Source organism: Stomoxys calcitrans, chromosome 2 (genome assembly GCF_963082655.1).
Source record: "Stomoxys calcitrans chromosome 2, idStoCalc2.1, whole genome shotgun sequence".
Lineage (NCBI taxonomy): Eukaryota > Metazoa > Arthropoda > Insecta > Diptera > Muscidae > Stomoxys > Stomoxys calcitrans.
Genome location: NC_081553.1, coordinates 56,709,022 through 56,721,794, shown reverse-complemented (window position 1 = coordinate 56,721,794; position 12,773 = coordinate 56,709,022).

The window sequence follows — 12,773 nt, the reverse complement described above, 5'->3', positions numbered from 1 at the left end:
AGGCGCCCTCCAGGCTCCCTTGGAGGGATACCGTCCAACAACTTCTCAGAGGTTTCCACGCTCCCTGGGAGGACGCAGAAGAGAAGCACAGCAGAGATTAGCTGACTTAGGCAGTCATCAATATCGGTGGAGGATCTGATTAACGATCGGATTTTCGAACATGTGTCGAACTCTGTAGAGGGTCTACCACTGCAAATGATGAGCTGCAAGTACAGAGGGGACATCTTTACGCTGCGTTTTGCGTCGGCGGTTTGTTTTGATACCGTCCAACAACTCGTCAGAGGTATCCAGGCTCCCTGGGAGGGCGCTGCAGAGGTGAGCTGACTTAGGCAGTCATCAATATCGGTGGAGGATCTGGTTAACGATCGGATTTTCGAACATGTGTGGAACTCTGTAGAGGGTCTATAGAGGCGCCATCTTTACGCTGCGTTTTGCATCGGCGGATTGTGTAGATACCGTCAAACAACTCGTCAGAAGTATCCACACTCCCTGGGAAGGGGCAAAGCTCAAACTGGTGAGAAAGATGGGCATACCCCAGCACACAGAGGTGACGGTCTTTATCAGGTGATGGGACTGTAAATTTGCGACGGAACGCTTGCTGGGATTCTGGGGCAAGCAAAACCAAGGTTTGGTCGCTGGGAAGTGGGAGGTCTTCCACAAGGAGGAAAAGGAGGAAGGAACTCTCCTTGTGGTTGGCATTGATCAAGTCTCCGATCACTGATCAAGTTTGCCTAAGACTTAAGGCAGGACGCACTACGGGAGCAAGGCTGTCTTTTTCTAGATTGGGAAGGCTAAGAAAGGAGGCCACCGTAGCGCAGAGGTTAGCATGTCCGCTTATGACGCTGAAGGCCCGGGTTCGAATCCTGGCGAGACCATCAGAAAAAAAATTTCAGCGGCGGTTTTCCGGTTTTTTTCCGCCCAACAAACAGGGGGCTGACGACGAGCAAATCACCGTCTCCCTTAATATTGGGAAGAAGGAAGGATAAGCAAGGATGCTAATACTAAAACAACAGGAAGTGCAGGGACGAGAGACCCAACACAGCCTAACGAACAGGGATCCGAAGACGCACCCGTCACTTTCTTCAAGATTCGGAAGACTAGGATGGGCAATGATCCTAATATTGAAATATCAGGCAGCGCAGCAAAAGGAGTCCGTCCGTCTGTCCCTCCGTCCGTCTGTCCGTCCATCTGTCCGTCCGTCTGTCCGTCCGTCTGTCCGTCCGTCTGTCCGTCCGTCTGTCCGTCCGTCTGTCCGTCCGTCTGTCCGTCCGTCTGTCCATCCGTCTGTCCCTCCGTCCGTCTGTCCGTCCTTCTGTCTGTCCGTTTGTCTATCTGTCCAAAGTACGATAACTTTCGAAAGAGCAAAGCTAGCCGCTTGAAATTTTGCACAAATACTTCCTATAGATGTAGGTCGATTGGGATTGTAAATGGGCCATATCGGGGCATGTTTTGATATAGCTGCCATATAAACTGATCTTGGATCTTGATTTCTTGAGCCACTACAGGGCGCAATTTTTATCCGATTTGGCTGAAATTTTACGTGAGGTATTTTTTTATGATTTTCAACAACTGCACTAAGTATGGTTGAAATCGGTCCATAACCTGATATCGCTATCTTATGCACCGATCTGGGGTCTTGACTTCTTAAGCCTCTAGAGGGTGCAATTCTTATCCGATTTGGCTAAAATTATGCACGACGTGATTCGTGATTCGCAATAACTGTGCTAAGTATTTTTCAAATCGGTTTATAACCTGATATAGCTGCCGATCTGGAATCTTGATTTCTTGAGCCATGAGAGGACGCAATTCTTAACCGATTTGGCTGAAATTTTACGTGAGGTATTTTTTTATGCATGAGGTGTTCCGTTATGATTTCTAACTACTGCGCCAAGTATGGGTGAAATCGGTTCATTACCTGATATAGCTGTCATATAAACGGATTTAGGGTTTTGACTTCTTGAGCCTTTAGAGGGCGCAAATTTTATCCGATTTCACTGAAATTTCGCATAACGTGTTTCGTTATGACTTTCAACAACTGTGCAAAGTATGGTTTAAATAGGTCCATAACCGGATATAGCTGCTATATAAACCGATCTGGGATATTGACTTCTGGAGCCTCTATAGAGCGCAATTATTATCTGATTTGGGTGAAATTTTGAACAACGGCTTCTTTTGCCTATCACAGTCTTGGAAGCCACCGTAGCGCAGAGGTTAACATGTCCTCCTATGACGCTGTACGTCTGAGTTCGAATCCTGGCGAGACCATCGGAAAAAATTTTCAGCGGTGTTTTCCATCCCCTAATGCTGGCAACATTTGTGAGGTAATATGCCATGTAAAAAATCTCTCCAAAGAGGTGTCGCAATGCGGCATGCCGTTCGGACTTGGTTATAAAAAGTATACCCCTTATCATTGAGCCTAAACTTGTATCGGACTGCAATCATTGATATGTGAGAAGTTTGCCCCTGTTCCTTAGTGGAATGTTCATGGGAAAAATTTCCTTTTGTCTATCGCAGTCTTCCGAATCTTGACAAAGTCGGTGATGGTTCCGACTTTTTCAAAAATTTATAGTTGAAAATTGTATACCCATAAAAAAATTCATGTAAAATTTCGCCTTAATAATTTAGTTGTGATAGTGATTTTTATCTGTGGAAAATTTTTTTGAAGAATATATCAAAAAAATAAAATTTTCCTAGTTTTAAATTCCTTTTCTTTTAAAGCTACTCTAATTTCAAATCAAAAGCAAAAATCATTTCAAATTGATTTATTACTTATTTATAAAGTTCACATATAGCGGTTAGAGTTTTTGGCCCCCCCCCCCTCCCTAAACTCCCATACTCCAAAGTTTATTTTCCAGCAAATGTGTTCATTAAAATTTCAAATTTGGCCATGAAGCACAACTAAATGAACTTGGCTTTGCCATGCCAGGCGACAGCAACGACTAAAATCATATCCGCATAAATCCAATTACGCTACTTGACATTTACAGCCTTTTAAATCTCCTGCTGTGTGCTACAATCCTTTCAACATAAACAAAGTGAGGAAGCTATGTTGCTCATTCCTACCAGCATTAGCAGCAGGTCCTCCATGCCCCAAATATACTAAAGCAACATTACTCAGAGGGGAAAGGGATGGGTTTGGGCGTGCCATCTTTAAGACAAATTGAACGGGTTTTAACCAGGGGATGGATGTCTTCCGTAAAGATTTCAACTAACCCCCCTCTAACCCCACTGTTTACGCTTTAATAGCTCAACTTGAAGCCTTGGCTGCCTAAAGTCCCTAGGGATTGGCCCTTTTTAAGGCAGAAATTTAAATGCTGTAAAACTGAAAGCATTTTCTTGGTGGCTTAATTTGAGACGATCAATTAATCATTTTTCATAAGACTTTAATGAAATTTGTAGCGGTGAGATTTAAATCCACTTTTCATGAAGTCCTATGGCTTTGATTTCGTTCATCTATATTGAAATCAGGAATTAGGAGAAACGTTATGAAATCAAATCAAAACAAAAGCTGCGTAATCGTTGTAAGACTCAATGGACAACCTGAAACCCCTTAAAATCTAAGCAAACCCTCAAAATCTTATTTTTGTCTTTAACAAAGGATGGTAGATAGGAAAGTTTGCAACGGAACATATGCCGAAAGTCTTACTTACTTTAATTGGCTATGACAGAATATTTGTTCCACTTGCCGAACGTAGAACAGCGTTCCAAGCACCTCGATCTGCTGCGCTCATCCTAAAATCTCTGACACCAAGTTTCGAGGTGTCTCCCACCACTTGATCTTTCTCAAACGGGCGTTTGGTCTTCCCGGTTTGCGTGTACCACCGTGTTTGCCTTCAAAAGACTTCTTTGCTGGAGCTTCTTCATTCATTCTGACAACATGACCTAGCCAACGCAGCCGTTGTATTTTGATAAGTGTAACTATGCCATCCTCGTCATACAGATCATTCTGCTCGTGCTTCATACGACGCCTATATTCTCCATTAATGCAAACTGCCCCATATATTTTACGAAGAATCTTTCTCTCAAATACTCCAAGTACTGCCTCATCTGTTTTGTAGCCAACAAAGAGATGGTAGATGTTGATTTGTCCTCCTCGGGTCTTTTCCAGGATTTGGCGCAATTTGAATATCTGGTCTGGGGTAGATTTACCAGGTCTAAAGCCGCATTGATGGGGCCCAATTATCTCATTGACTTTAGGTTTTAATCTTTCACACAGTACGCTCGAGAGTATCTTGTATGCGATGGGGAGGAGACTTATTCTTCTGTAGTTGGCTCATTCCGTCTTGCCTCCTTTCTTGTAGGGGACATGGTATGCTGAGGTTCCAATCCTATCGGGTATGCGTTCTTCTAGCCAGATTCGCAGATAAGCTGATTAATACGCCTTATCAGTGTGTCGCCTCCGGTCTTAAATAGTTCAGCGGGTAACCCGTCGGCTCCTGCTGCCTTGTTGTTCTTTAGTCGGGTGTCACTGCTATTTGGACCTCATTCTGACTAGGAGGTAAACCTTCTATACCATCACCAGGGATTGGTTCTGCGGTATCCTCTTCGCCGCCAACGTCGGACACTAGCAGTTGGGTAAAATGTTCTTTCCATATCCTCAGCATGCTATCTGAGTCAATTACCAGATTTCCTTCTTTGTCTCTGCAGGAGGATGTGCCTGCAGCAAAGCCATCGGTATGATGTTTAATTCATGGGTAGAACTTCCGGACGTCATTCTGACTCCTGTACTCAATCTCAATTCGCTCACACTCACGTCTTTCCAATTCCTTTTTCTTTCTTTCTTCACCTGGAAACCGTTGCAACTGATTGCAGGGGGTAAACATTCTATACCATCATCAGGGATTGGTTCTGCGGTATCTTCTTCGCCGCCAACATCGGACACTAGCAGTTGGGTTAAATGTTCTTTCGATATCCTCAGCGTGCTATCTGTGTCCTTTACCAGATTTCCTTCTTTGTCTCTGCAGGAGGATGTGCCGGCAGCAAAGCCATCGATATGATGTTTAATTCTTTGTTGGAATTTCCGGACTTCATTCTGACTCCTGTACTCAATCTCAATTCGCTCACACTCACGTCTTTCCATTTCCTTTTTCTTTCTGCGGAATAGACGTTTCTCCTCTCTTATTTTCTCCCGATAGCTCTCCTTCATCTGGCGCGTTGCTATTGATTGCAGGGTTGCTCTATATGCTGCATTTTTGGCTTCAGTAACCCGTCGGCTCCTGCTGCCTTGTTGTTCTTCCGTCGGATCACTGCTATTTAGACATCTGACTAGGAGGTAGATATGCTATACCATCATCAGGGATTGGTTCTGCGGTATTCTCTTCTTCGCCAACGTCAGACACTAGCAGTTGGGTAAAATGTGCTTTCCATATCCTCAGCATGTTATCTGTGTCAGTTATCAGATTTCCTTCTTTGTCTCTGCAGGAGGATGTGCCTGCACCAAAGCCATCGATATGATATTTAATTCTTTAGTAAAATTTCCGGACTTCATTTTGACTCCTGTACTCAATCTCAATTCGCTCACACTCACGTCTTTCCCTTTCCTTTTGCATTCTGCGGAATATGCGTTTCTCCTCTCCCTTTTTCTCCCGAAAAGTCTGAAAGTCTTAGACAAGCAAAAGAAATAGCAACAATTGGCCACGAAGAAATACGAGATCTTTCACAGGGTCGTGATGGGAAAATCCTTTACACATGTGACGAGTAGGTCTCTCGCCCTAAGGCGAACTCCGTTGTTACCAATGATGCCGGCTACAACCCCAACCCATTTCACAACGTGAAATTAAATCCAACTCAGAATTCCAACAGGGGTAGAATGGAAAAATATTGGATTGCCCAAAAAGTAATTGCAGATTTTTCATATAGTCGGCGTTGACAGATTTTTTCACAGCTTGCGACTCTGTAATTGCAGTCTTTCTTCTGTCCGTTATCAGCTGTTACTTTTAGCTTGCTTTAGAAAAAAAGTGTAAAAAAAGTATATTTGATTAAAGTTCATTCTAAGTTTTATTAAAAATGCATTTACTTTCTTTTAAAAAATCCGCAATTACTTTTTGGGCAACCCAATACTTCACTCATGTGACGAGTACGTCTCTCGCCTTTAGCTGGACTCTGTTGGTATCAACGATACCAGCTTAAAACTCACCCTGTTTCACCCCATGGGATTAATTCCGTCTCGCAAACTCTCCGCATAACTGTCTGCAGCGGAACGTCTGCTGAAAGTCTTAGGCAAGCATAACCAACGGCTGAACATAAAAAATGGGCGATATTTCATAGGTATAGGATGGGAAAATGCTTTATGCATGGGACGAGTACGTCTCTTGCCTTTTGCCAGACTCCATTGCTATCAGCGGTATCGGCTAAAAACCCACTCCGGCTCACCCCGGGGTATTAATTCCAGCACGAAACCACTTTTGCATCACTTCCAGGTGTACCCAATATTTGGTGATTACAAATATCATCTTTCTTGCTTCTGCTTTCAAATCTCCGCATTCATACTCTACGCCATTGCGTCCAGTTCCATTTTCTGGCTGCGCAGTGCTTGTTCGGCGTAACTCATCACCGCCACCCAAATTTTCTTGTTCTCCAGCATCCTCTGGACTATTGTACCAGGCGAAAGCTCACCAATGGCTGTTTCGATATCCCTGCGTCTTTCGACCCAGCGCCCAAAGTGGAAAAATGTGTGTTCTGCATCATCTGCTTCTAGCTCCACAAAAATGCCCTGGCTAAAAAAGCATGTGGCCAATCTAAGTACGTATTTCTGGAAGTAACCATGGCCTGTGTCAGTCTGTGTAACGTAGTCCGTTAATTGACGTCGCCGTGTTTCCTACCTCTACACATCTGTACATCGGGGATAAGTCGTTGCATACACCTCACCCGACTCTCATTCTTCCATTTTTCGATAATCTTCTCCCGTTTGGCTCGTTTGAATCTCACCCTCTTCTTTCTGGGTGTTGTTGTTGCAGCCACATCTCCATGTGGCGGTGGCGATCCCCGTCGAGCACCTGTAGGTGAGAAGGCTCATTTCAGTTCAAAGGACCCATCGCCTCAGGAACAAGGTGGTCATTGGTTATTGAAAGACGTCTATAACTCGCCTTGTCATATCGAGCATCATGGGTCCAAAGTACTGATCGCTTCCGGAACAAGGTGGCCATTGGTTATTGAAGAGCGCCAATAACCCGCGTTGTCAAATCGAGCTTTATAGGCACTCATTCCTTATTTGTGGCAGAGCCGGTGCCGCTCGGCCTCTGAGACTCTCTCCCTCCGAAACCGCTGATTGTCCGCGACTGCCGTTGCAGCTACTCCGTATGGAGCATTCCACTATCCGCAATCTATGGCCCCATAGTAGCTCGCGGCTAAGCTTCTCGTGACAGCAATGAACACCACACAGATCGGACCTGATTGCTCCAGCCTGTGTGGTGCTCACAGCTATTCCGTGCCGGTCTTGGTTTGTTTGTGTGTGTTGCGATCTCTGGCTCTGGACCGACCACCGCTGGAACAGTGTGGCCATTGATAAATTTAAGGCGCCAATAACCCGCCTTTTCATATCGAGCATTATAGGCACTCAGTATATGTGGAAGAGCCGCTGGGCCTCTGAGACTCTCCGCTCGACACCGCTGATTGTCCGCGACTGCCGTTGCAGCTACTCCGTATGGAGCATTCCACTATCCGCAACCTATGGACGCGCCCAGTAGGTTGCAGCTAAGCCTCCAGTTACAGCAATGAACATCACACAGATCGGACCTCATTGTTCCAGCCTGTGTGGTGCTCACAGCTTTCCAGTGGCAGGTCTCTCTGGGTGCGCCACCTCCCGTGGTGTAGAGCCTGGTCCGGTCCATGGCCTGTAGGTTTACCATTCCGGCTATTACAAGGGCTGCGAGTGCCGCCATTATCCGGTAGGATGATATGACCTTAGAAGCCACCGTCCTCTGGATCGAGAGCAGGCATTTCGCTCGGCATGATGTCCATAGTGTATGGCTCCATATTTCATTCTATTGCACGTCTCTATTAAAAGTCTGCGCCTGCTTAGGAGACATCGCCCTATGTGTACCGTCAGTTGACTGAGTTGCGCCATTATCTTCGAGGCCTTCGTTGTCGCGTACCCGATTTGCCCCAAATAGGTCAGCTTTGTATCCATCCCTAGATATTAACTTATCTCTTGGTCCTCATCAGGATGTCCTTTGTGTGCATATCAATTTTCACTGGGAAATTTTTTTCGTTACTAGTAAGAACTCCATTGTCGGCATTGCAAATTGCAAGCCGTGGGAGTCCAGACAGATTTTTGTCCTTAGCATCAACTGCCGTCTCCTTAGGTGGAGAGAATGTTCCATTTACAAAAAAAGCGCAAAATGCCTGAGTGTTTTGCTGGACAGGAAATTGAACTTCAAATCCAACATTTATGAAAGGACAGGAAAGGCAACTCTTGCCCTATACATCTGCAAGAGGGCCATTGGCAAAAGTTGGGGGGTTTAGACCGCGTGTCATGTATGGGGTATATACTGCCTTTGTCAGACCTATAATGCTATATGGTGTTGTGGTCTGGTGGACGGCGCTTAAAAAGTCCACCTAACGCTGAATGCTTAACCAGATGGCTTGTTTGTGTATCACAGCCGCACAGAGGACGACACCATCTTATGCACTGAATTTAATGCTACATCTTATGCCTCGGGACATTGTGGCTAGAGTAACTGCAGCGAACACTGCCGTGAGGTCAAGACCACTGCCACTGCCGTGAGGTTTAGACCGCGTGTCATGTATGGGGTATATACTGCGTTTGTCATACCTATAATGCTATATGGTGTTGTGGTCTGGTGAACGCCGCTTAAAAAGCCCACCTACTGCTGAACACTTAACCGGATGGCTTGTTTGTGCATCACAGACGCTCTAAGGACGACACTATCTGATGCACTGAATTTAATGTAGCATCTAATGCCTCTAGACATTGGGGCTAGACATATTGCAGCGACCACTGTCGTGAGGTTAAGGGAGCTTTCTCATGGGCCATGTGTTATCCTTGATACAATGTCCGATATTCCAGGCATTGTGGATTACAATCTACCTAAGCCGCTTTTTGATAAAAAGTACTGTACCACAATTCCTGATAGAACCGATTGAAACTACGATATCCCTGGTAACAAAAGTTACATAGACTTCTATACGGATGGTTCACAACTTAACGACCAGGTGGGCTTTGGGGTGTACCCTAAAGATGAAGATGAAGAAGAGGCTAACCGACCACTGCAGTGTGTATCAAGCGGAGATCTTTGCAATTAAGGAAGTGGAGAAATGGCTAAGATATAATGTCATTAGGACGATTGGCATAAATATCTTCTCAGACAGTCAGATAGTCATTAAATCCCTGGAGAATGTATTTCTAAACACAAAAATCGCCCTCAACTGTCGCATATCTCTCAACGGGATGGCTGAACAGTTCAAAATTTAACTGATCTGAGTACCGGGCCACAGAGATATCCCAGGAAATTCTAAAGCAGACGGGCTGGCGAGAATAGGAACTACCTTACCACATTCCAGGGATACTGGAATCTGTGGGTGTGCCTCTAGCGACATGTAAGCTAAATTTTCAGGACCAGGCCCGAAGGACAACGAACGATAGATGGTCAAAAAGAGGGGGCTGAGAGCATTTCAAAACTATGTGGCCTAATCTAGACTTGAAGAGGTCAACCGCTATGCTGTTATTGGCTAGAACAGACGTCTCAGTCATTGCCAGCAACGACTTTTGCAGAAGCTGTGAGGACATCGAAGAAGAAGAGACTATAGAACACCTTCTGTGTGTGTGTCCCGCACTAGCAGTCAGAAGGAGTTCCACTTTAAGTTCTCATTTCTTTGAGAACCTGTCTGATTTAGCGGATGTAAACATTCGCAAGTTATTGGGCTTTTTAAAGCGATGTGGATGGTTCAACGGTAGGAACTAGGTGGCATCTTTCTTCTTCTGTTCCTGTGGTATCACAATGGACGAAAACGTCTAAGCGAGTCTGATGGCAGATTGCCACTTAAACCTAACCTACTAACTGCCGTAGTTTGCGTTCTGCACCATTCGGGTTTTTTTTTTTGTCGTGAAGATTGCTAAAAAAAGTTCCGTCTGAAATTTCTGTTCGCAGTATTCCATTCTATCATAACAGCCATTCCAGGGATTTGGTCCAAGTATGGAGCCTTGCGATGCTCTTGAGGTGTCCCCATATTCATTCGTTCCATCGCAAGAGTGAGTGCCTATAGGACATCAGACCAACTGAGGCTATTGCAAGTGTTCTAACAGCAGCTGTCTTCGTAGGATCCTCAAGCCAGTAGTAACCTTGATTCATTCCTCCATATTGTTCGCCAATACTATTGGGTTGCCCAAAAAGTAATTGCGGATTTTTTAAAAGAAAGTAAATGCATTTTTAATGAAACTTAGAATGAACTTTAATCAAATATACTTTTTTTTTGCACTTTTTTCTAAAGCAAGCTAAAAGTAACAGCTGATAACTGACAGAAGAAAGAATGCAATTACAGAGTCATAAGCTGTGAAAAAATTTGTCAACGCCGACTATATGAAAAATCCGCAATTACTTTTTGGGCAACCCAATATGATATTGGGATGCTTTTCTGCGACTATTTGCGATAGATCTCCGGCGCAACCTTACTTCTATGCATGTTGGCCTGCAGTATTCTTAGCGTGCCTGCTGAGTTTTTCCTTAACACCTTTGTTAGCAAGCTACAGTTCAATAATTCAGGAGGTTAGTACACTCCTTGAACTTGTGTCTATTCTTTCCACTTTTAATGCATATTCCGATTCATTTTCTTTCGGGCCCTATGCATTCCCACTGTAGAAGCAGCATTTTTTTTCATCCACACCAAAAGCAGCATTTCCTCCAATCCCGATATTTCAACCGATCAAGAGCCTGCTAGTCTTCAGCAACTCATTGGCGCTGGTAGACGAAGACGAAGGCTCTTCTCCACTCTCTGGTATAAAGTGCAGTTAGCTGCATAGTAGGCCACCGAGGTGCAGAGATTACCATATCCGCCTATGAAGCTGAACGTTTAGGTTCAAATCCTGGCGAGAAGTAAAAAAATTTTCACTGTTGATTATCTCCTTTAAAAACTGGCGACATTTGTGAGGCACTATGCCAAGTAAAAACTTCTTCCCAAAGAGGTGTCGCATGCCATTCGGACCCGGCTAGGAAAAGCTGGTCCCTTATCGTGGAGCTTAAACTTGAATCGGACAACTCTTATTGATATGTGAGCGGTTTGTCCCTGTACCTCATTTGAATATCCATGGTCAAATTTGCATTTTTAGCTGCACAATCATTTCTTCAGCTGCGGTCCCCGTTGGCTTGATCACTGCATGAGTGATCTCTTCGGCAGTGTTATCGCTTTTGGTCTAAGGGCTTGCACCTCTGCAGCCTGCTTAAGGGTGCCACAGAGGGAATCGAAGAAAACCTGCTTATTTCCAGCTCTACCCATCACGGGGAGAATTGCACCCGTTTTTTGTTTTTTTGGACTGAGCGGATTGTGATTTCGGCTTCCTTCGGTTTCACATTTCCCCTAAGGTCCCAAGGTGCCTTTTTTTGGCTTTATTGTTATGGCCCCCGGTCGCTGCCTTGGTGTCTTTGCTCCCGGTTTTCGCCGCGGCGTCCTCTTTGGCGTTTTAGCCTCTCTGTCGGGTTACTTCCTTTTTGCTGGAAGTCTCACTTTTACAGCTTTATCCTTCTTCTTCTGCTTGTCAAGGTTGGCAGCGGCTATACTCTGTGCGCTCCTTGTATTCTGCAACGTCGAAAATGTCGGCTTGTTATTCGATGTCGCAGGAGTCTCTGCTATGGTTAGCCTATTTCGTTGTTTCTGCTGTTTCGCGGTTTTCCAGTTTTTGCGGCTGCTCTCTATGATGTCCAAAAGTTCTCCTATTTCTGATACACTAAAATCGATATCCCTAATGATTTTTTTCTGCCTGCCTATGACCAGTCGCCTTTGGCGAAGGACTTTCTTACATTCTCCGAGTGTTTCTTCTTTTTTCCTCTGATAGTTGCATCTTCAAGATTAACACTTGTTTAAGAGAAGTGTTAGCCTTCTCACAAGCTTTTGCATTATTCTCGGCTGGGGTAAAGTCTAACGACATTTCTTCTCACTTCCTTTTCTTTGTTGACCTAGGGCCCATAGGCTGATGGAGAATTTACCGGTGATCGCAGCACTTTCGATCTCCTTCCAAAGATCGATTCCATCTCCTCTACCCCTTTGTTGGATGGAGGCTCCAGTTTCATTGGATCTCAACTTGGAGGCGTTATCGGTGTTCGAAAATGTAGTTGCGCTTAATGTTGACCCCCAGGTTCCTTCCACGCAAGAATTGACAAAAGACTGTAAAGGTACATGAGTTCTATAGCCATCGTGGCACAGAGGTAAGCATTTTCGCCCATGACACCAAACACCTGATTTCAAATCCCGTCGTGAATATTAGAAAAATGTTCGAAGGTGGTTATCCCCTCACTAAAACTGGCTACATTTTGGGAGGAATCCTGCCATGTAAACACCTGTCGCTATGCGGCACGCCGTTCGGACTCGGAATAAAAAAGGAGGCCTCTTATAATTGAGCTTTAACTTTAATCGGACTGCGCTCATGAGAGAATTATCTCTTGCTTCTCAATGGAATGTTCATGGGAAATTTAGTTTAGTTCAGAGCTAGACCGAGCATTGATATGGATATCGTGACCATTAAATTGGCAATGTTTTGGGTTGCCCAAAAAGTAATTGCGGATTTTTCATATAGTCGGCGTTGACAAATTTTTTCATAGCTT